The 22,435-nt window shown below is 45.4% G+C and overlaps 17 non-coding genes across 17 annotated transcripts; all 17 read left to right on the plus strand.

The window, feature by feature from the left end:
- Positions 1-1,037: 1,037 nt before the first annotated feature.
- On the plus strand, positions 1,038-1,228 carry LOC141182539 (U2 spliceosomal RNA). Its single transcript, XR_012257895.1, has one exon. It is a non-coding gene; the product is annotated as a U2 spliceosomal RNA (small nuclear RNA).
- Positions 1,229-2,350: 1,122 nt separating this feature from the next.
- Positions 2,351-2,541, plus strand: LOC141181540 (U2 spliceosomal RNA). The gene has a single exon (XR_012257107.1). It is a non-coding gene; the product is annotated as a U2 spliceosomal RNA (small nuclear RNA).
- Positions 2,542-3,660: 1,119 nt separating this feature from the next.
- Positions 3,661-3,851, plus strand: LOC141182540 (U2 spliceosomal RNA). The gene has a single exon (XR_012257896.1). It is a non-coding gene; the product is annotated as a U2 spliceosomal RNA (small nuclear RNA).
- A 1,120-nt stretch (positions 3,852-4,971) lies between these two features.
- LOC141181796 (U2 spliceosomal RNA) lies at positions 4,972-5,162 on the plus strand. Its single transcript, XR_012257339.1, has one exon. It is a non-coding gene; the product is annotated as a U2 spliceosomal RNA (small nuclear RNA).
- Positions 5,163-6,285: 1,123 nt separating this feature from the next.
- LOC141182542 (U2 spliceosomal RNA) lies at positions 6,286-6,476 on the plus strand. Its single transcript, XR_012257898.1, has one exon. It is a non-coding gene; the product is annotated as a U2 spliceosomal RNA (small nuclear RNA).
- A 1,122-nt stretch (positions 6,477-7,598) lies between these two features.
- On the plus strand, positions 7,599-7,789 carry LOC141182543 (U2 spliceosomal RNA). The gene has a single exon (XR_012257899.1). It is a non-coding gene; the product is annotated as a U2 spliceosomal RNA (small nuclear RNA).
- A 1,120-nt stretch (positions 7,790-8,909) lies between these two features.
- On the plus strand, positions 8,910-9,100 carry LOC141182544 (U2 spliceosomal RNA). The gene has a single exon (XR_012257900.1). It is a non-coding gene; the product is annotated as a U2 spliceosomal RNA (small nuclear RNA).
- Positions 9,101-10,219: 1,119 nt separating this feature from the next.
- On the plus strand, positions 10,220-10,410 carry LOC141182545 (U2 spliceosomal RNA). Its single transcript, XR_012257901.1, has one exon. It is a non-coding gene; the product is annotated as a U2 spliceosomal RNA (small nuclear RNA).
- Positions 10,411-11,526: 1,116 nt separating this feature from the next.
- LOC141182546 (U2 spliceosomal RNA) lies at positions 11,527-11,717 on the plus strand. Its single transcript, XR_012257902.1, has one exon. It is a non-coding gene; the product is annotated as a U2 spliceosomal RNA (small nuclear RNA).
- A 1,119-nt stretch (positions 11,718-12,836) lies between these two features.
- On the plus strand, positions 12,837-13,027 carry LOC141181737 (U2 spliceosomal RNA). Its single transcript, XR_012257286.1, has one exon. It is a non-coding gene; the product is annotated as a U2 spliceosomal RNA (small nuclear RNA).
- Positions 13,028-14,148: 1,121 nt separating this feature from the next.
- LOC141182547 (U2 spliceosomal RNA) lies at positions 14,149-14,339 on the plus strand. Its single transcript, XR_012257903.1, has one exon. It is a non-coding gene; the product is annotated as a U2 spliceosomal RNA (small nuclear RNA).
- A 1,123-nt stretch (positions 14,340-15,462) lies between these two features.
- On the plus strand, positions 15,463-15,653 carry LOC141182549 (U2 spliceosomal RNA). Its single transcript, XR_012257904.1, has one exon. It is a non-coding gene; the product is annotated as a U2 spliceosomal RNA (small nuclear RNA).
- A 1,116-nt stretch (positions 15,654-16,769) lies between these two features.
- LOC141182550 (U2 spliceosomal RNA) lies at positions 16,770-16,960 on the plus strand. Its single transcript, XR_012257905.1, has one exon. It is a non-coding gene; the product is annotated as a U2 spliceosomal RNA (small nuclear RNA).
- Positions 16,961-18,078: 1,118 nt separating this feature from the next.
- On the plus strand, positions 18,079-18,269 carry LOC141182551 (U2 spliceosomal RNA). The gene has a single exon (XR_012257906.1). It is a non-coding gene; the product is annotated as a U2 spliceosomal RNA (small nuclear RNA).
- A 1,119-nt stretch (positions 18,270-19,388) lies between these two features.
- Positions 19,389-19,579, plus strand: LOC141182552 (U2 spliceosomal RNA). Its single transcript, XR_012257907.1, has one exon. It is a non-coding gene; the product is annotated as a U2 spliceosomal RNA (small nuclear RNA).
- A 1,120-nt stretch (positions 19,580-20,699) lies between these two features.
- LOC141182554 (U2 spliceosomal RNA) lies at positions 20,700-20,890 on the plus strand. The gene has a single exon (XR_012257909.1). It is a non-coding gene; the product is annotated as a U2 spliceosomal RNA (small nuclear RNA).
- A 1,120-nt stretch (positions 20,891-22,010) lies between these two features.
- LOC141182555 (U2 spliceosomal RNA) lies at positions 22,011-22,201 on the plus strand. The gene has a single exon (XR_012257910.1). It is a non-coding gene; the product is annotated as a U2 spliceosomal RNA (small nuclear RNA).
- The last annotated feature ends 234 nt before the right edge of the window (positions 22,202-22,435 follow it).

Here is a 22,435-nt window from a genome sequence, read left to right on the forward strand (position 1 = left end):
GACTCTTTGGCTTTGCTTTTCTTCTCCTCATTGGATTTTTCATGTTAAAAGTTGCAGAAGCCAGATGACAAGCTCATTTTGGTTCAACTTCAACAACTGTGCATTGCATTGCCATGTAATGTAATGCAATGCTATCTATCTAGCTCTCCCTCTATACTTCCTTTTGGATAAACAGACATATTAGGCAAGCATTTTGGAGCTTTCACCTAAATAACTACAGGTGGTGAGATAAGCTGCACAATATAATTGACCTTTCAGTATATTGTTGCACACACACCATCTATTTAGCAAATGCCCTTGTTATCAACAGCAGCCTTTTAAACTCACCTGAGCTAACAGGTATGTGAGCTGGTTACTCTGCTGCGCTTAAAATTTCTTTTTTGGTTTGCTACAATGCCTTTTCTGAAACGTTGTCTCCCTCTGCTGGAACACTGACTTCTTTCATTTAATGCCTGCAGACTATAAAAGAGAAACCAACCCAAAAAGTTTGGTTGATTAGTCTGTGGCATTCTTTTAAACTGTTGCTTATGGCGGTCTCTGTGAGCTTCTCAGTGACATTCAGCCATCCAGGTATCCCGCCTGCAGTAGACGGAATGTGGCAATGGAACGCTGGCTGCGCGTGTCATAATAGGCTCTGAGCCTTTATATACCTGCGCACAGCAGCAGCCACCTTCAGTCTGCTGCTGGACAACCAGCAGCAGCAGCAGCAGCAGGAGAGGTAATTAATCAGCAACCCTCCTGCTAAGGGTAGACAGCTGCTCGTTCCACCCCCCCCCCGCCTTAATTGGTTCTCCTCCCTTCCAACGGTGTTGAGGCGGGTGGGAACAGCCGGGGGTTGAGGGTACTGTGCTAAAAGAGGTGGAGTTATGCAGATCTAAAACGCGTGGATTGCAGCAGCAGCAAGCCGAAAAGTGCAGGCATGTGAGGGATCTAGAGGTTGACAGCATGTCTTCTTAACGGGAGTCCAGGTGGCCATCTCCACAAATGGACTTTTCAGAATCCTTGGGTGGCACCGTAGTCGGAAACCAATTCTGGTTATCGCTTCTCGGCCTTTTGGCTAAGATCAAGTGTAGTATCTGTTCTTATCAGTTTAATATCTGATACGTCCCCTATCTGGGGACCATATATTAAATGGATTTTTAGAACAGGGAGATGGAAAAAGAGCTTGCTCTGTCCACTCCACGCATTGACCTGGTATTGCAGTATCTCCAGGACCGGTGCACCCCTTCTTTAATGCAGTTTCTAAAATCAGAAAGAATTGAATTCAATGCTTTTTGTTCATTTGGCTTGTTTGTCGGATTTTGGGATGGACTCTTTGGCTTTGCTTTTCTTCTCCTCATTGGATTTTTCATGTTAAAAGTTGCAGAAGCCAGATGACAAGCTCATTTTGGTTCAACTTCAGCAACTGTGCATTGCATTGCCATGTAATGTAATGCAATGCTATCTATCTAGCTCTCCCTCTATACTTCCCTTTGGATAAACAGACATATTAGGCAAGCATTTTGGAGCTTTCACCTAAATAACTACAGGTGGTGAGATAAGCTGCACAATATAATTGACCTTTCAGTATATTGTTGCACACACACCATCTATTTAGCAAATGCCCTTGTTATCAACAGCAGCCTTTTAAACTCACCTGAGCTAACAGGTATGTGAGCTGGTTACTCTGCTGCGCTTAAAATTTCTTTTTTGGTTTGCTACAATGCCTTTTCTGAAACGTTTTCTCCCTCTGCTGGAACACTGACTTCTTTCATTTAATGCCTGCAGACTATAAAAGAGAAACCAACCCAAAAAGTTTGGTTGATTAGTCTGTGGCATTCTTTTAAACTGTTGCTTATGGCGGTCTCTGTGAGCTTCTCAGTGACATTCAGCCATCCAGGTATCCCGCCTGCAGTAGACGGAATGTGGCAATGGAACGCTGGCTGCGCGTGTCATAATAGGCTCTGAGCCTTTATATACCTGCGCACAGCAGCAGCCACCTTCAGTCTGCTGCTGGACAGCCAGCAGCAGCAGCAGCAGCAGCAGGAGAGGTAATTAATCAGCAACCCTCCTGCTAAGGGTAGACAGCTGCTCGTTCCACCCCCCCCCCCGCCTTAATTGGTTCTCCTCCCTTCCAACGGTGTTGAGGTGGGTGGGAACAGCCGGGGGTTGAGGGTACTGTGCTAAAAGAGGTGGAGTTATGCAGATCTAAAACGCGTGGATTGCAGCAGCAGCAAGCCGAAAAGTGCAGGCATGTGAGGGATCTAGAGGTTGACAGCATGTCTTCTTAACGGGAGTCCAGGTGGCCATCTCCACAAATGGACTTTTCAGAATCCTTGGGTGGCACCGTAGTCGGAAACCAATTCTGGTTATCGCTTCTCGGCCTTTTGGCTAAGATCAAGTGTAGTATCTGTTCTTATCAGTTTAATATCTGATACGTCCCCTATCTGGGGACCATATATTAAATGGATTTTTAGAACAGGGGGATGGAAAAAGAGCTTGCTCTGTCCACTCCACGCATTGACCTGGTATTGCAGTATCTCCAGGACCGGTGCACCCCTTCTTTAATGCAGTTTCTAAAATCAGAAAGAATTGAATTCAATGCTTTTTGTTCATTTGGCTTGTTTGTCGGATTTTGGGATGGACTCTTTGGCTTTGCTTTTCTTCTCCTCATTGGATTTTTCATGTTAAAAGTTGCAGAAGCCAGATGACAAGCTCATTTTGGTTCAACTTCAGCAACTGTGCATTGCATTGCCATGTAATGTAATGCAATGCTATCTATCTAGCTCTCCCTCTATACTTCCTTTTGGATAAACAGACATATTAGGCAAGCATTTTGGAGCTTTCACCTAAATAACTACAGGTGGTGAGATAAGCTGCACAATATAATTGACCTTTCAGTATATTGTTGCACACACACCATCTATTTAGCAAATGCCCTTGTTATCAACAGCAGCCTTTTAAACTCACCTGAGCTAACAGGTATGTGAGCTGGTTACTCTGCTGCGCTTAAAATTTCTTTTTTGGTTTGCTACAATGCCTTTTCTGAAACGTTGTCTCCCTCTGCTGGAACACTGACTTCTTTCATTTAATGCCTGCAGACTATAAAAGAGAAACCAACCCAAAAAGTTTGGTTGATTAGTCTGTGGCATTCTTTTAAACTGTTGCTTATGGCGGTCTCTGTGAGCTTCTCAGTGACATTCAGCCATCCAGGTATCCCGCCTGCAGTAGACGGAATGTGGCAATGGAACGCTGGCTGCGCGTGTCATAATAGGCTCTGAGCCTTTATATACCTGCGCACAGCAGCAGCCACCTTCAGTCTGCTGCTGGACAGCCAGCAGCAGCAGCAGCAGCAGGAGAGGTAATTAATCAGCAACCCTCCTGCTAAGGGTAGACAGCTGCTCGTTCCACCCCCCCCCCCGCCTTAATTGGTTCTCCTCCCTTCCAACGGTGTTGAGGCGGGTGGGAACAGCCGGGGGTTGAGGGTACTGTGCTAAAAGAGGTGGAGTTATGCAGATCTAAAACGCGTGGATTGCAGCAGCAGCAAGCCGAAAAGTGCAGGCATGTGAGGGATCTAGAGGTTGACAGCATGTCTTCTTAACGGGAGTCCAGGTGGCCATCTCCACAAATGGACTTTTCAGAATCCTTGGGTGGCACCGTAGTCGGAAACCAATTCTGGTTATCGCTTCTCGGCCTTTTGGCTAAGATCAAGTGTAGTATCTGTTCTTATCAGTTTAATATCTGATACGTCCCCTATCTGGGGACCATATATTAAATGGATTTTTAGAACAGGGAGATGGAAAAAGAGCTTGCTCTGTCCACTCCACGCATTGACCTGGTATTGCAGTATCTCCAGGACCGGTGCACCCCTTCTTTAATGCAGTTTCTAAAATCAGAAAGAATTGAATTCAATGCTTTTTGTTCATTTGGCTTGTTTGTCGGATTTTGGGATGGACTCTTTGGCTTTGCTTTTCTTCTCCTCATTGGATTTTTCATGTTAAAAGTTGCAGAAGCCAGATGACAAGCTCATTTTGGTTCAACTTCAGCAACTGTGCATTGCATTGCCATGTAATGTAATGCAATGCTATCTATCTAGCTCTCCCTCTATACTTCCTTTTGGATAAACAGACATATTAGGCAAGCATTTTGGAGCTTTCACCTAAATAACTACAGGTGGTGAGATAAGCTGCACAATATAATTGACCTTTCAGTATATTGTTGCACACACACCATCTATTTAGCAAATGCCCTTGTTACCAACAGCAGCCTTTTAAACTCACCTGAGCTAACAGGTATGTGAGCTGGTTACTCTGCTGCGCTTAAAATTTCTTTTTTGGTTTGCTACAATGCCTTTTCTGAAACGTTGTCTCCCTCTGCTGGAACACTGACTTCTTTCATTTAATGCCTGCAGACTATAAAAGAGAAACCAACCCAAAAAGTTTGGTTGGTTAGTCTGTGGCATTCTTTTAAACTGTTGCTTATGGTGGTCTCTGTGAGCTTCTCAGTGACATTCAGCCATCCAGGTATCCCGCCTGCAGTAGACGGAATGTGGCAATGGAACGCTGGCTGCGCGTGTCATAATAGGCTCTGAGCCTTTATATACCTGCGCACAGCAGCAGCCACCTTCAGTCTGCTGCTGGACAGCCAGCAGCAGCAGCAGCAGCAGGAGAGGTAATTAATCAGCAACCCTCCTGCTAAGGGTAGACAGCTGCTCGTTCCACCCCCCCCCCCCGCCTTAATTGGTTCTCCTCCCTTCCAACGGTGTTGAGGCGGGTGGGAACAGCCGGGGGTTGAGGGTACTGTGCTAAAAGAGGTGGAGTTATGCAGATCTAAAACGCGTGGATTGCAGCAGCAGCAAGCCGAAAAGTGCAGGCATGTGAGGGATCTAGAGGTTGACAGCATGTCTTCTTAACGGGAGTCCAGGTGGCCATCTCCACAAATGGACTTTTCAGAATCCTTGGGTGGCACCGTAGTCGGAAACCAATTCTGGTTATCGCTTCTCGGCCTTTTGGCTAAGATCAAGTGTAGTATCTGTTCTTATCAGTTTAATATCTGATACGTCCCCTATCTGGGGACCATATATTAAATGGATTTTTAGAACAGTGAGATGGAAAAAGAGCTTGCTCTGTCCACTCCACGCATTGACCTGGTATTGCAGTATCTCCAGGACCGGTGCACCCCTTCTTTAATGCAGTTTCTAAAATCAGAAAGAATTGAATTCAATGCTTTTTGTTCATTTGGCTTGCTTGTCGGATTTTGGGATGGACTCTTTGGCTTTGCTTTTCTTCTCCTCATTGGATTTTTCATGTTAAAAGTTGCAGAAGCCAGATGACAAGCTCATTTTGGTTCAACTTCAGCAACTGTGCATTGCATTGCCATGTAATGTAATGCAATGCTATCTATCTAGCTCTCCCTCTATACTTCCTTTTGGATAAACAGACATATTAGGCAAGCATTTTGGAGCTTTCACCTAAATAACTACAGGTGGTGAGATAAGCTGCACAATATAATTGACCTTTCAGTATATTGTTGCACACACACCATCTATTTAGCAAATGCCCTTGTTATCAACAGCAGCCTTTTAAACTCACCTGAGCTAACAGGTATGTGAGCTGGTTACTCTGCTGCGCTTAAAATTTCTTTTTTGGTTTGCTACAATGCCTTTTCTGAAACGTTGTCTCCCTATGCTGGAACACTGACTTCTTTCATTTAATGCCTGCAGACTATAAAAGAGAAACCAACCCAAAAAGTTTGGTTGATTAGTCTGTGGCATTCTTTTAAACTGTTGCTTATGGCGGTCTCTGTGAGCTTCTCAGTGACATTCAGCCATCCAGGTATCCCGCCTGCAGTAGACGGAATGTGGCAATGGAACGCTGGCTGCGCGTGTCATAATAGGCTCTGAGCCTTTATATACCTGCGCACAGCAGCAGCCACCTTCAGTCTGCTGCTGGACAGCCAGCAGCAGCAGCAGCAGCAGGAGAGGTAATTAATCAGCAACCCTCCTGCTAAGGGTAGACAGCTGCTCGTTCCACCCCCTCCCCCCCCCGCCTTAATTGGTTCTCCTCCCTTCCAACGGTGTTGAGGCGGGTGGGAACAGCCGGGGGTTGAGGGTACTGTGCTAAAAGAGGTGGAGTTATGCAGATCTAAAACGCGTGGATTGCAGCAGCAGCAAGCCGAAAAGTGCAGGCATGTGAGGGATCTAGAGGTTGACAGCATGTCTTCTTAACGGGAGTCCAGGTGGCCATCTCCACAAATGGACTTTTCAGAATCCTTGGGTGGCACCGTAGTCAGAAACCAATTCTGGTTATCGCTTCTCGGCCTTTTGGCTAAGATCAAGTGTAGTATCTGTTCTTATCAGTTTAATATCTGATACGTCCCCTATCTGGGGACCATATATTAAATGGATTTTTAGAACAGGGAGATGGAAAAAGAGCTTGCTCTGTCCACTCCACGCATTGACCTGGTATTGCAGTATCTCCAGGACCGGTGCACCCCTTCTTTAATGCAGTTTCTAAAATCAGAAAGAATTTAATTCAATGCTTTTTGTTCATTTGGCTTGTTTGTCGGATTTTGGGATGGACTCTTTGGCTTTGCTTTTCTTCTCCTCATTGGATTTTTCATGTTAAAAGTTGCAGAAGCCAGATGACAAGCTCATTTTGGTTCAACTTCAGCAACTGTGCATTGCATTGCCATGTAATGTAATGCAATGCTATCTATCTAGCTCTCCCTCTATACTTCCTTTTGGATAAACAGACATATTAGGCAAGCATTTTGGAGCTTTCACCTAAATAACTACAGGTGGTGAGATAAGCTGCACAATATAATTGACCTTTCAGTATATTGTTGCACACACACCATCTATTTAGCAAATGCCCTTGTTATCAACAGCAGCCTTTTAAACTCACCTGAGCTAACAGGTATGTGAGCTGGTTACTCTGCTGCGCTTAAAATTTCTTTTTTGGTTTGCTACAATGCCTTTTCTGAAACGTTGTCTCGCTCTGCTGGAACACTGACTTCTTTCATTTAATGCCTGCAGACTATAAAAGAGAAACCAACCCAAAAAATTTGGTTGATTAGTCTGTGGCATTCTTTTAAACTGTTGCTTATGGCGGTCTCTGTGAGCTTCTCAGTGACATTCAGCCATCCAGGTATCCCGCCTGCAGTAGACGGAATGTGGCAATGGAACGCTGGCTGCGCGTGTCATAATAGGCTCTGAGCCTTTATATACCTGCGCACAGCAGCAGCCACCTTCAGTCTGCTGCTGGACAGCCAGCAGCAGCAGCAGCAGCAGGAGAGGTAATTAATCAGCAACCCTCCTGCTAAGGGTAGACAGCTGCTCGTTCCACCCCCCCCCCCCCCGCCTTAATTGGTTCTCCTCCCTTCCAACGGTGTTGAGGCGGGTGGGAACAGCCGGGGGTTGAGGGTACTGTGCTAAAAGAGGTGGAGTTATGCAGATCTAAAACGCGTGGATTGCAGCAGCAGCAAGCCGAAAAGTGCAGGCATGTGAGGGATCTAGAGGTTGACAGCATGTCTTCTTAACGGGAGTCCAGGTGGCCATCTCCACAAATGGACTTTTCAGAATCCTTCGGTGGCACCGTAGTCGGAAACCAATTCTGGTTATCGCTTCTCGGCCTTTTGGCTAAGATCAAGTGTAGTATCTGTTCTTATCAGTTTAATATCTGATACGTCCCCTATCTGGGGACCATATATTAAATGGATTTTTAGAACAGGGAGATGGAAAAAGAGCTTGCTCTGTCCACTCCACGCATTGACCTGGTATTGCAGTATCTCCAGGACCGGTGCACCCCTTCTTTAATGCAGTTTCTAAAATCAGAAAGAATTGAATTCAATGCTTTTTGTTCATTTGGCTTGTTTGTCGGATTTTGGGATGGACTCTTTGGCTTTGCTTTTCTTCTCCTCATTGGATTTTTCATGTTAAAAGTTGCAGAAGCCAGATGACAAGCTCATTTTGGTTCAACTTCAGCAACTGTGCATTGCATTGCCATGTAATGTAATGCAATGCTATCTATCTAGCTCTCCCTCTATACTTCCTTTTGGATAAACAGACATATTAGGCAAGCATTTTGGAGCTTTCACCTAAATAACTACAGGTGGTGAGATAAGCTGCACAATATAATTGACCTTTCAGTATATTGTTGCACACACACCATCTATTTAGCAAATGCCCTTGTTATCAACAGCAGCCTTTTAAACTCACCTGAGCTAACAGGTATGTGAGCTGGTTACTCTGCTGCGCTTAAAATTTCTTTTTTGGTTTGCTACAATGCCTTTTCTGAAACGTTGTCTCCCTCTGCTGGAACACTGACTTCTTTCATTTAATGCCTGCAGACTATAAAAGAGAAACCAACCCAAAAAGTTTGGTTGATTAGTCTGTGGCATTCTTTTAAACTGTTGCTTATGGCGGTCTCTGTGAGCTTCTCAGTGACATTCAGCCAGCCAGGTATCCCGCCTGCAGTAGACGGAATGTGGCAATGGAACGCTGGCTGCGCGTGTCATAATAGGCTCTGAGCCTTTATATACCTGCGCACAGCAGCAGCCACCTTCAGTCTGCTGCTGGACAGCCAGCAGCAGCAGCAGCAGCAGGAGAGGTAATTAATCAGCAACCCTCCTGCTAAGGGTAGACAGCTGCTCGTTCCACCCCCCCCCCCCGCCTTAATTGGTTCTCCTCCCTTCCAACGGTGTTGAGGCGGGTGGGAACAGCCGGGGGTTGAGGGTACTGTGCTAAAAGAGGTGGAGTTATGCAGATCTAAAACGCGTGGATTGCAGCAGCAGCAAGCCGAAAAGTGCAGGCATGTGAGGGATCTAGAGGTTGACAGCATGTCTTCTTAACGGGAGTCCAGGTGGCCATCTCCACAAATGGACTTTTCAGAATCCTTGGGTGGCACCGTAGTCGGAAACCAATTCTGGTTATCGCTTCTCGGCCTTTTGGCTAAGATCAAGTGTAGTATCTGTTCTTATCAGTTTAATATCTGATACGTCCCCTATCTGGGGACCATATATTAAATGGATTTTTAGAACAGGGAGATGGAAAAAGAGCTTGCTCTGTCCACTCCACGCATTGACCTGGTATTGCAGTATCTCCAGGACCGGTGCACCCCTTCTTTAATGCAGTTTCTAAAATCAGAAAGAATTGAATTCAATGCTTTTTGTTCATTTGGCTTGTTTGTCGGATTTTGGGATGGACTCTTTGGCTTTGCTTTTCTTCTCCTCATTGGATTTTTCATGTTAAAAGTTGCAGAAGCCAGATGACAAGCTCATTTTGGTTCAACTTCAGCAACTGTGCATTGCATTGCCATGTAATGTAATGCAATGCTATCTATCTAGCTCTCCCTCTATACTTCCTTTTGGATAAACAGACATATTAGGCAAGCATTTTGGAGCTTTCACCTAAATAACTACAGGTGGTGAGATAAGCTGCACAATATAATTGACCTTTCAGTATATTGTTGCACACACACCATCTATTTAGCAAATGCCCTTGTTATCAACAGCAGCCTTTTAAACTCACCTGAGCTAACAGGTATGTGAGCTGGTTACTCTGCTGCGCTTAAAATTTCTTTTTTGGTTTGCTACAATGCCTTTTCTGAAACGTTGTCTCCCTCTGCTGGAACACTGACTTCTTTCATTTAATGCCTGCAGACTATAAAAGAGAAACCAACCCAAAAAGTTTGGTTGATTAGTCTGTGGCATTCTTTTAAACTGTTGCTTATGGCGGTCTCTGTGAGCTTCTCAGTGACATTCAGCCATCCAGGTATCCCGCCTGCAGTAGACGGAATGTGGCAATGGAACGCTGGCTGCGCGTGTCATAATAGGCTCTGAGCCTTTATATACCTGCGCACAGCAGCAGCCACCTTCAGTCTGCTGCTGGACAGCCAGCAGCAGCAGCAGCAGCAGGAGAGGTAATTAATCAGCAACCCTCCTGCTAAGGGTAGACAGCTGCTCGTTCCACCCCCCCCCCCGCCTTAATTGGTTCTCCTCCCTTCCAACGGTGTTGAGGCGGGTGGGAACAGCCGGGGGTTGAGGGTACTGTGCTAAAAGAGGTGGAGTTATGCAGATCTAAAACGCGTGGATTGCAGCAGCAGCAAGCCGAAAAGTGCAGGCATGTGAGGGATCTAGAGGTTGACAGCATGTCTTCTTAACGGGAGTCCAGGTGGCCATCTCCACAAATGGACTTTTCAGAATCCTTGGGTGGCACCGTAGTCGGAAACCAATTCTGGTTATCGCTTCTCGGCCTTTTGGCTAAGATCAAGTGTAGTATCTGTTCTTATCAGTTTAATATCTGATACGTCCCCTATCTGGGGACCATATATTAAATGGATTTTTAGAACAGGGAGATGGAAAAAGAGCTTGCTCTGTCCACTCCACGCATTGACCTGGTATTGCAGTATCTCCAGGACCGGTGCACCCCTTCTTTAATGCAGTTTCTAAAATCAGAAAGAATTGAATTCAATGCTTTTTGTTCATTTGGCTTGTTTGTCGGATTTTGGGATGGACTCTTTGGCTTTGCTTTTCTTCTCCTCATTGGATTTTTCATGTTAAAAGTTGCAGAAGCCAGATGACAAGCTCATTTTGGTTCAACTTCAGCAACTGTGCATTGCATTGCCATGTAATGTAATGCAATGCTATCTATCTAGCTCTCCCTCTATACTTCCTTTTGGATAAACAGACATATTAGGCAAGCATTTTGGAGCTTTCACCTAAATAACTACAGGTGGTGAGATAAGCTGCACAATATAATTGACCTTTCAGTATATTGTTGCACACACACCATCTATTTAGCAAATGCCCTTGTTATCAACAGCAGCCTTTTAAACTCACCTGAGCTAACAGGTATGTGAGCTGGTTACTCTGCTGCGCTTAAAATTTCTTTTTTGGTTTGCTACAATGCCTTTTCTGAAACGTTGTCTCCCTCTGCTGGAACACTGACTTCTTTCATTTAATGCCTGCAGACTATAAAAGAGAAACCAACCCAAAAAGTTTGGTTGATTAGTCTGTGGCATTCTTTTAAACTGTTGCTTATGGCGGTCTCTGTGAGCTTCTCAGTGACATTCAGCCATCCAGGTATCCCGCCTGCAGTAGACGGAATGTGGCAATGGAACGCTGGCTGCGCGTGTCATAATAGGCTCTGAGCCTTTATATACCTGCGCACAGCAGCAGCCACCTTCAGTCTGCTGCTGGACAGCCAGCAGCAGCAGCAGCAGGAGAGGTAATTAATCAGCAACCCTCCTGCTAAGGGTAGACAGCTGCTCGTTCCACCCCCCCCCCCGCCTTAATTGGTTCTCCTCCCTTCCAACGGTGTTGAGGCGGGTGGGAACAGCCGGGGGTTGAGGGTACTGTGCTAAAAGAGGTGGAGTTATGCAGATCTAAAACGCGTGGATTGCAGCAGCAGCAAGCCGAAAAGTGCAGGCATGTGAGGGATCTAGAGGTTGACAGCATGTCTTCTTAACGGGAGTCCAGGTGGCCATCTCCACAAATGGACTTTTCAGAATCCTTGGGTGGCACCGTAGTCGGAAACCAATTCTGGTTATCGCTTCTCGGCCTTTTGGCTAAGATCAAGTGTAGTATCTGTTCTTATCAGTTTAATATCTGATACGTCCCCTATCTGGGGACCATATATTAAATGGATTTTTAGAACAGGGAGATGGAAAAAGAGCTTGCTCTGTCCACTCCACGCATTGACCTGGTATTGCAGTATCTCCAGGACCGGTGCACCCCTTCTTTAATGCAGTTTCTAAAATCAGAAAGAATTGAATTCAATGCTTTTTGTTCATTTGGCTTGTTTGTCGGATTTTGGGATGGACTCTTTGGCTTTGCTTTTCTTCTCCTCATTGGATTTTTCATGTTAAAAGTTGCAGAAGCCAGATGACAAGCTCATTTTGGTTCAACTTCAGCAACTGTGCATTGCATTGCCATGTAATGTAATGCAATGCTATCTATCTAGCTCTCCCTCTATACTTCCTTTTGGATAAACAGACATATTAGGCAAGCATTTTGGAGCTTTCACCTAAATAACTACAGGTGGTGAGATAAGCTGCACAATATAATTGACCTTTCAGTATATTGTTGCACACACACCATCTATTTAGCAAATGCCCTTGTTATCAACAGCAGCCTTTTAAACTCACCTGAGCTAACAGGTATGTGAGCTGGTTACTCTGCTGCGCTTAAAATTTCTTTTTTGGTTTGCTACAATGCCTTTTCTGAAACGTTGTCTCCCTCTGCTGGAACACTGACTTCTTTCATTTAATGCCTGCAGACTATAAAAGAGAAACCAACCCAAAAAGTTTGGTTGATTAGTCTGTGGCATTCTTTTAAACTGTTGCTTATGGCGGTCTCTGTGAGCTGCTCAGTGACATTCAGCCATCCAGGTATCCCGCCTGCAGTAGACGGAATGTGGCAATGGAACGCTGGCTGCGCGTGTCATAATAGGCTCTGAGCCTTTATATACCTGCGCACAGCAGCAGCCACCTTCAGTCTGCTGCTGGACAGCCAGCAGCAGCAGCAGCAGCAGGAGAGGTAATTAATCAGCAACCCTCCTGCTAAGGGTAGACAGCTGCTCGTTCCACCCCCCCCCCCGCCTTAATTGGTTCTCCTCCCTTCCAACGGTGTTGAGGCGGGTGGGAACAGCCGGGGGTTGAGGGTACTGTGCTAAAAGAGGTGGAGTTATGCAGATCTAAAACGCGTGGATTGCAGCAGCAGCAAGCCGAAAAGTGCAGGCATGTGAGGGATCTAGAGGTTGACAGCATGTCTTCTTAACGGGAGTCCAGGTGGCCATCTCCACAAATGGACTTTTCAGAATCCTTGGGTGGCACCGTAGTCGGAAACCAATTCTGGTTATCGCTTCTCGGCCTTTTGGCTAAGATCAAGTGTAGTATCTGTTCTTATCAGTTTAATATCTGATACGTCCCCTATCTGGGGACCATATATTAAATGGATTTTTAGAACAGGGAGATGGAAAAAGAGCTTGCTCTGTCCACTCCACGCATTCACCTGGTATTGCAGTATCTCCAGGACCGGTGCACCCCTTCTTTAATGCAGTTTCTAAAATCAGAAAGAATTGAATTCAATGCTTTTTGTTCATTTGGCTTGTTTGTCGGATTTTGGGATGGACTCTTTGGCTTTGCTTTTCTTCTCCTCATTGGATTTTTCATGTTAAAAGTTGCAGAAGCCAGATGACAAGCTCATTTTGGTTCAACTTCAGCAACTGTGCATTGCATTGCCATGTAATGTAATGCAATGCTATCTATCTAGCTCTCCCTCTATACTTCCTTTTGGATAAACAGACATATTAGGCAAGCATTTTGGAGCTTTCACCTAAATAACTACAGGTGGTGAGATAAGCTGCACAATATAATTGACCTTTCAGTATATTGTTGCACACACACCATCTATTTAGCAAATGCCCTTGTTATCAACAGCAGCCTTTTAAACTCACCTGAGCTAACAGGTATGTGAGCTGGTTACTCTGCTGCGCTTAAAATTTCTTTTTTGGTTTGCTACAATGCCTTTTCTGAAACGTTGTCTCCCTCTGCTGGAACACTGACTTCTTTCATTTAATGCCTGCAGACTATAAAAGAGAAACCAACCCAAAAAGTTTGGTTGATTAGTCTGTGGCATTCTTTTAAACTGTTGCTTATGGCGGTCTCTGTGAGCTTCTCAGTGACATTCAGCCATCCAGGTATCCCGCCTGCAGTAGACGGAATGTGGCAATGGAACGCTGGCTGCGCGTGTCATAATAGGCTCTGAGCCTTTATATACCTGCGCACAGCAGCAGCCACCTTCAGTCTGCTGCTGGACAGCCAGCAGCAGCAGCAGCAGCAGGAGAGGTAATTAATCAGCAACCCTCCTGCTAAGGGTAGACAGCTGCTCGTTCCACCCCCCCCCCCCCGCCTTAATTGGTTCTCCTCCCTTCCAACGGTGTTGAGGCAGGTGGGAACAGCCGGGGGTTGAGGGTACTGTGCTAAAAGAGGTGGAGTTATGCAGATCTAAAACGCGTGGATTGCAGCAGCAGCAAGCCGAAAAGTGCAGGCATGTGAGGGATCTAGAGGTTGACAGCATGTCTTCTTAACGGGAGTCCAGGTGGCCATCTCCACAAATGGACTTTTCAGAATCCTTGGGTGGCACCGTAGTCGGAAACCAATTCTGGTTATCGCTTCTCGGCCTTTTGGCTAAGATCAAGTGTAGTATCTGTTCTTATCAGTTTAATATCTGATACGTCCCCTATCTGGGGACCATATATTAAATGGATTTTTAGAACAGGGAGATGGAAAAAGAGCTTGCTCTGTCCACTCCACGCATTGACCTGGTATTGCAGTATCTCCAGGACCGGTGCACCCCTTCTTTAATGCAGTTTCTAAAATCAGAAAGAATTGAATTCAATGCTTTTTGTTCATTTGGCTTGTTTGTCGGATTTTGGGATGGACTCTTTGGCTTTGCTTTTCTTCTCCTCATTGGATTTTTCATGTTAAAAGTTGCAGAAGCCAGATGACAAGCTCATTTTGGTTCAACTTCAGCAACTGTGCATTGCATTGCCATGTAATGTAATGCAATGCTATCTATCTAGCTCTCCCTCTATACTTCCTTTTGGATAAACAGACATATTAGGCAAGCATTTTGGAGCTTTCACCTAAATAACTACAGGTGGTGAGATAAGCTGCACAATATAATTGACCTTTCAGTATATTGTTGCACACACACCATCTATTTAGCAAATGCCCTTGTTATCAACAGCAGCCTTTTAAACTCACCTGAGCTAACAGGTATGTGAGCTGGTTACTCTGCTGCGCTTAAAATTTCTTTTTTGGTTTGCTACAATGCCTTTTCTGAAACGTTGTCTCCCTCTGCTGGAACACTGACTTCTTTCATTTAATGCCTGCAGACTATAAAAGAGAAACCAACCCAAAAAGTTTGGTTGATTAGTCTGTGGCATTCTTTTAAACTGTTGCTTATGGCGGTCTCTGTGAGCTTCTCAGTGACATTCAGCCATCCAGGTATCCCGCCTGCAGTAGACGGAATGTGGCAATGGAACGCTGGCTGCGCGTGTCATAATAGGCTCTGAGCCTTTATATACCTGCGCACAGCAGCAGCCACCTTCAGTCTGCTGCTGGACAGCCAGCAGCAGCAGCAGCAGCAGCAGGAGAGGTAATTAATCAGCAACCCTCCTGCTAAGGGTAGACAGCTGCTCGTTCCACCCCCCCCCCCCGCCTTAATTGGTTCTCCTCCCTTCCAACGGTGTTGAGGCGGATGGGAACAGCCGGGGGTTGAGGGTACTGTGCTAAAAGAGGTGGAGTTATGCAGATCTAAAACGCGTGGATTGCAGCAGCAGCAAGCCGAAAAGTGCAGGCATGTGAGGGATCTAGAGGTTGACAGCATGTCTTCTTAACGGGAGTCCAGGTGGCCATCTCCACAAATGGACTTTTCAGAATCCTTGGGTGGCACCGTAGTCGGAAACCAATTCTGGTTATCGCTTCTCGGCCTTTTGGCTAAGATCAAGTGTAGTATCTGTTCTTATCAGTTTAATATCTGATACGTCCCCTATCTGGGGACCATATATTAAATGGATTTTTAGAACAGGGAGATGGAAAAAGAGCTTGCTCTGTCCACTCCACGCATTGACCTGGTATTGCAGTATCTCCAGGACCGGTGCACCCCTTCTTTAATGCAGTTTCTTAAATCAGAAAGAATTGAATTCAATGCTTTTTGTTCATTTGGCTTGTTTGTCGGATTTTGGGATGGACTCTTTGGCTTTGCTTTTCTTCTCCTCATTGGATTTTTCATGTTAAAAGTTGCAGAAGCCAGATGACAAGCTCATTTTGGTTCAACTTCAGCAACTGTGCATTGCATTGCTATGTAATGTAATGCAATGCTATCTATCTAGCTCTCCCTCTATACTTCCTTTTGGATAAACAGACATATTATTCAAGCATTTTGGAGCTTTCACCTAAATAACTACAGGTGGTGAGATAAGCTGCACAATATAATTGACCTTTCAGTATATTGTTGCACACACACCATCTATTTAGCAAATGCCCTTGTTATCAACAGCAGCCTTTTAAACTCACCTGAGCTAACAGGTATGTGAGCTGGTTACTCTGCTGCGCTTAAAATTTCTTTTTTGGTTTGCTACAATGCCTTTTCTGAAACGTTGTCTCCCTCTGCTGGAACACTGACTTCTTTCATTTAATGCCTGCAGACTATAAAAGAGAAACCAACCCAAAAAGTTTGGTTGATTAGTCTGTGGCATTCTTTTAAACTGTTGCTTATGGCGGTCTCTGTGAGCTTCTCAGTGACATTCAGCCATCCAGGTATCCCGCCTGCAGTAGACGGAATGTGGCAATGGAACGCTGGCTGCACGTGTCATAATAGGCTCTGAGCCTTTATATACCTGCGCACAGCAGCAGCCACCTTCAGTCTGCTGCTGGACAGCCAGCAGCAGCAGCAGCAGGAGAGGTAATTAATCAGCAACCCTCCTGCTAAGGGTAGACAGCTGCTCGTTCCACCCCCCCCCCCGCCTTAATTGGTTCTCCTCCCTTCCAACGGTGTTGAGGCGGGTGGGAACAGCCGGGGGTTGAGGGTACTGTGCTAAAAGAGGTGGAGTTATGCAGATCTAAAACGCGTGGATTGCAGCAGCAGCAAGCCGAAAAGTGCAGGCATGTGAGGGATCTAGAGGTTGACAGCATGTCTTCTTAACGGGAGTCCAGGTGGCCATCTCCACAAATGGACTTTTCAGAATCCTTGGGTGGCACCGTAGTCGGAAACCAATTCTGGTTATCGCTTCTCGGCCTTTTGGCTAAGATCAAGTGTAGTATCTGTTCTTATCAGTTTAATATCTGATACGTCCCCTATCTGGGGACCATATATTAAATGGATTTTTAGAACAGGGAGATGGAAAAAGAGCTTGCTCTGTCCACTCCACGCATTGACCTGGTATTGCAGTATCTCCAGGACCGGTGCACCCCTTCTTTAATGCAGTTTCTAAAATCAGAAAGAATTGAATTCAATGCTTTTTGTTCATTTGGCTTGTTTGTCGGATTTTGGGATGGACTCTTTGGCTTTGCTTTTCTTCTCCTCATTGGATTTTTCATGTTAAAAGTTGCAGAAGCCAGATGACAAGCTCATTTTGGTTCAACTTCAGCAACTGTGCATTGCATTGCCATGTAATGTAATGCAATGCTATCTATCTAGCTCTCCCTCTATACTTCCTTTTGGATAAACAGACATATTAGGCAAGCATTTTGGAGCTTTCACCTAAATAACTACAGGTGGTGAGATAAGCTGCACAATATAATTGACCTTTCAGTATATTGTTGCACACACACCATCTATTTAGCAAATGCCCTTGTTATCAACAGCAGCCTTTTAAACTCACCTGAGCTAACAGGTATGTGAGCTGGTTACTCTGCTGCGCTTAAAATTTCTTTTTTGGTTTGCTACAATGCCTTTTCTGAAACGTTGTCTCCCTCTGCTGGAACACTGACTTCTTTCATTTAATGCCTGCAGACTATAAAAGAGAAACCAACCCAAAAAGTTTGGTTGATTAGTCTGTGGCATTCTTTTAAACTGTTGCTTATGGCGGTCTCTGTGAGCTTCTCAGTGACATTCAGCCATCCAGGTATCCCGCCTGCAGTAGACGGAATGTGGCAATGGAACGCTGGCTGCGCGTGTCATAATAGGCTCTGAGCCTTTATATACCTGCGCACAGCAGCAGCCACCTTCAGTCTGCTGCTGGACAGCCAGCAGCAGCAGCAGCAGCAAGAGAGGTAATTAATCAGCAACCCTCCTGCTAAGGGTAGACAGCTGCTCGTTCCACCCCCCCCCCGCCTTAATTGGTTCTCCTCCCTTCCAACGGTGTTGAGGCGGGTGGGAACAGCCGGGGGTTGAGGGTACTGTGCTAAAAGAGGTGGAGTTATGCAGATCTAAAACGCGTGGATTGCAGCAGCAGCAAGCCGAAAAGTGCAGGCATGTGAGGGATCTAGAGGTTGACAGCATGTCTTCTTAACGGGAGTCCAGGTGGCCATCTCCACAAATGGACTTTTCAGAATCCTTGGGTGGCACCGTAGTCGGAAACCAATTCTGGTTATCGCTTCTCGGCCTTTTGGCTAAGATCAAGTGTAGTATCTGTTCTTATCAGTTTAATATCTGATACGTCCCCTATCTGGGGACCATATATTAAATGGATTTTTAGAACAGGGAGATGGAAAAAGAGCTTGCTCTGTCCACTCCACGCATTGACCTGGTATTGCAGTATCTCCAGGACCGGTGCACCCCTTCTTTAATGCAGTTTCTAAAATCAGAAAGAATTGAATTCAATGCTTTTTGTTCATTTGGCTTGTTTGTCGGATTTTGGGATGGACTCTTTGGCTTTGCTTTTCTTCTCCTCATTGGATTTTTCATGTTAAAAGTTGCAGAAGCCAGATGACAAGCTCATTTTGGTTCAACTTCAGCAACTGTGCATTGCATTGCCATGTAATGTAATGCAATGCTATCTATCTAGCTCTCCCTCTATACTTCCTTTTGGATAAACAGACATATTAGGCAAGCATTTTGGAGCTTTCACCTAAATAACTACAGGTGGTGAGATAAGCTGCACAATATAATTGACCTTTCAGTATATTGTTGCACACACACCATCTATTTAGCAAATGCCCTTGTTATCAACAGCAGCCTTTTAAACTCATCTGAGCTAACAGGTATGTGAGCTGGTTACTCTGCTGCGCTTAAAATTTCTTTTTTGGTTTGCTACAATGCCTTTTCTGAAACGTTGTCTCCCTCTGCTGGAACACTGACTTCTTTCATTTAATGCCTGCAGACTATAAAAGAGAAACCAACCCAAAAAGTTTGGTTGATTAGTCTGTGGCATTCTTTTAAACTGTTGCTTATGGCGGTCTCTGTGAGCTTCTCAGTGACATTCAGCCATCCAGGTATCCCGCCTGCAGTAGACGGAATGTGGCAATGGAACGCTGGCTGCGCGTGTCATAATAGGCTCTGAGCCTTTATATACCTGCGCACAGCAGCAGCCACCTTCAGTCTGCTGCTGGACAGCCAGCAGCAGCAGCAGCAGCAGGAGAGGTAATTAATCAGCAACCCTCCTGCTAAGGGTAGACAGCTGCTCGTTCCACCCCCCCCCCCGCCTTAATTGGTTCTCCTCCCTTCCAACGGTGTTGAGGCGGGTGGGAACAGCCGGGGGTTGAGGGTACTGTGCTAAAAGAGGTGGAGTTATGCAGATCTAAAACGCGTGGATTGCAGCAGCAGCAAGCCGAAAAGTGCAGGCATGTGAGGGATCTAGAGGTTGACAGCATGTCTTCTTAACGGGAGTCCAGGTGGTCATCTCCACAAATGGACTTTTCAGAATCCTTGGGTGGCACCGTAGTCGGAAACCAATTCTGGTTATCGCTTCTCGGCCTTTTGGCTAAGATCAAGTGTAGTATCTGTTCTTATCAGTTTAATATCTGATACGTCCCCTATCTGGGGACCATATATTAAATGGATTTTTAGAACAGGGAGATGGAAAAAGAGCTTGCTCTGTCCACTCCACGCATTGACCTGGTATTGCAGTATCTCCAGGACCGGTGCACCCCTTCTTTAATGCAGTTTCTAAAATCAGAAAGAATTGAATTCAATGCTTTTTGTTCATTTGGCTTGTTTGTCGGATTTTGGGATGGACTCTTTGGCTTTGCTTTTCTTCTCCTCATTGGATTTTTCATGTTAAAAGTTGCAGAAGCCAGATGATAAGCTCATTTTGGTTCAACTTCAGCAACTGTGCATTGCATTGCCATGTAATGTAATGCAATGCTATCTATCTAGCTCTCCCTCTATACTTCCTTTTGGATAAACAGACATATTAGGCAAGCATTTTGGAGCTTTCACCTAAATAACTACAGGTGGTGAGATAAGCTGCACAATATAATTGACCTTTCAGTATATTGTTGCACACACACCATCTATTTAGCAAATGCCCTTGTTATCAACAGCAGCCTTTTAAACTCACCTGAGCTAACAGGTATGTGAGCTGGTTACTCTGCTGCGCTTAAAATTTCTTTTTTGGTTTGCTACAATGCCTTTTCTGAAACGTTGTCTCCCTCTGCTGGAACACTGACTTCTTTCATTTAATGCCTGCAGACTATAAAAGAGAAACCAACCCAAAAAGTTTGGTTGATTAGTCTGTGGCATTCTTTTAAACTGTTGCTTATGGCGGTCTCTGTGAGCTTCTCAGTGACATTCAGCCATCCAGGTATCCCGCCTGCAGTAGACGGAATGTGGCAATGGAACGCTGGCTGCGCGTGTCATAATAGGCTCTGAGCCTTTATATACCTGCGCACAGCAGCAGCCACCTTCAGTCTGCTGCTGGACAGCCAGCAGCAGCAGCAGCAGCAGGAGAGGTAATTAATCAGCAACCCTCCTGCTAAGGGTAGACAGCTGCTCGTTCCACCCCCCCCCCCCGCCTTAATTGGTTCTCCTCCCTTCCAACGGTGTTGAGGCGGGTGGGAACAGCCGGGGGTTGAGGGTACTGTGCTAAAAGAGGTGGAGTTATGCAGATCTAAAACGCGTGGATTGCAGCAGCAGCAAGCCGAAAAGTGCAGGCATGTGAGGGATCTAGAGGTTGACAGCATGTCTTCTTAACGGGAGTCCAGGTGGCCATCTCCACAAATGGACTTTTCAGAATCCTTGGGTGGCACCGTAGTCGGAAACCAATTCTGGTTATCGCTTCTCGGCCTTTTGGCTAAGATCAAGTGTAGTATCTGTTCTTATCAGTTTAATATCTGATACGTCCCCTATCTGGGGACCATATATTAAATGGATTTTTAGAACAGGGAGATGGAAAAAGAGCTTGCTCTGTCCACTCCACGCATTGACCTGGTATTGCAGTATCTCCAGGACCGGTGCACCCCTTCTTTAATGCAGTTTCTAAAATCAGAAAGAATTGAATTCAATGCTTTTTGTTCATTTGGCTTGTTTGTCGGATTTTGGGATGGACTCTTTGGCTTTGCTTTTCTTCTCCTCATTGGATTTTTCATGTTAAAAGTTGCAGAAGCCAGATGACAAGCTCATTTTGGTTCAACTTCAGCAACTGTGCATTGCATTGCCATGTAATGTAATGCAATGCTATCTATCTAGCTCTCCCTCTATACTTCCTTTTGGATAAACAGACATATTAGGCAAGCATTTTGGAGCTTTCACCTAAATAACTACAGGTGGTGAGATAAGCTGCACAATATAATTGACCTTTCAGTATATTGTTGCACACACACCATCTATTTAGCAAATGCCCTTGTTATCAACAGCAGCCTTTTAAACTCACCTGAGCTAACAGGTATGTGAGCTGGTTACTCTGCTGCGCTTAAAATTTCTTTTTTGGTTTGCTACAATGCCTTTTCTGAAACGTTGTCTCCCTCTGCTGGAACACTGACTTCTTTCATTTAATGCCTGCAGACTATAAAAGAGAAACCAACCGAAAAAGTTTGGTTGATTAGTCTGTGGCATTCTTTTAAACTGTTGCTTATGGCGGTCTCTGTGAGCTTCTCAGTGACATTCAGCCATCCAGGTATCCCGCCTGCAGTAGACGGAATGTGGCAATGGAACGCTGGCTGCGCGTGTCATAATAGGCTCTGAGCCTTTATATACCTGCGCACAGCAGCAGCCACCTTCAGTCTGCTGCTGGGCAGCCAGCAGCAGCAGCAGCAGCAAGAGAGGTAATTAATCAGCAACCCTCCTGCTAAGGGTAGACAGCTGCTCGTTCCACCCCCCCCCCCCGCCTTAATTGGTTCTCCTCCCTTCCAACGGTGTTGAGGCGGGTGGGAACAGCCGGGGGTTGAGGGTACTGTGCTAAAAGAGGTGGAGTTATGCAGATCTAAAACGCGTGGATTGCAGCAGCAGCAAGCCGAAAAGTGCAGGCATGTGAGGGATCTAGAGGTTGACAGCATGTCTTCTTAACGGGAGTCCAGGTGGCCATCTCCACAAATGGACTTTTCAGAATCCTTGGGTGGCACCGTAGTCGGAAACCAATTCTGGTTATCGCTTCTCGGCCTTTTGGCTAAGATCAAGTGTAGTATCTGTTCTTATCAGTTTAATATCTGATACGTCCCCTATCTGGGGACCATATATTAAATGGATTTTTAGAACAGGGAGATGGAAAAAGAGCTTGCTCTGTCCACTCCACGCATTGACCTGGTATTGCAGTATCTCCAGGACCGGTGCACCCCTTCTTTAATGCAGTTTCTAAAATCAGAAAGAATTGAATTCAATGCTTTTTGTTCATTTGGCTTGTTTGTCGGATTTTGGGATGGACTCTTTGGCTTTGCTTTTCTTCTCCTCATTGGATTTTTCATGTTAAAAGTTGCAGAAGCCAGATGACAAGCTCATTTTGGTTCAACTTCAGCAACTGTGCATTGCATTGCCATGTAATGTAATGCAATGCCATCTATCTAGCTCTCCCTCT

This window comes from Phyllobates terribilis, unplaced genomic scaffold (assembly GCF_046119375.1).
Source record: "Phyllobates terribilis strain yellow unplaced genomic scaffold, ASM4611937v1 Scaffold_34__1_contigs__length_13252353, whole genome shotgun sequence".
NCBI classification, from domain to species: Eukaryota; Metazoa; Chordata; class Amphibia; order Anura; family Dendrobatidae; genus Phyllobates; species Phyllobates terribilis.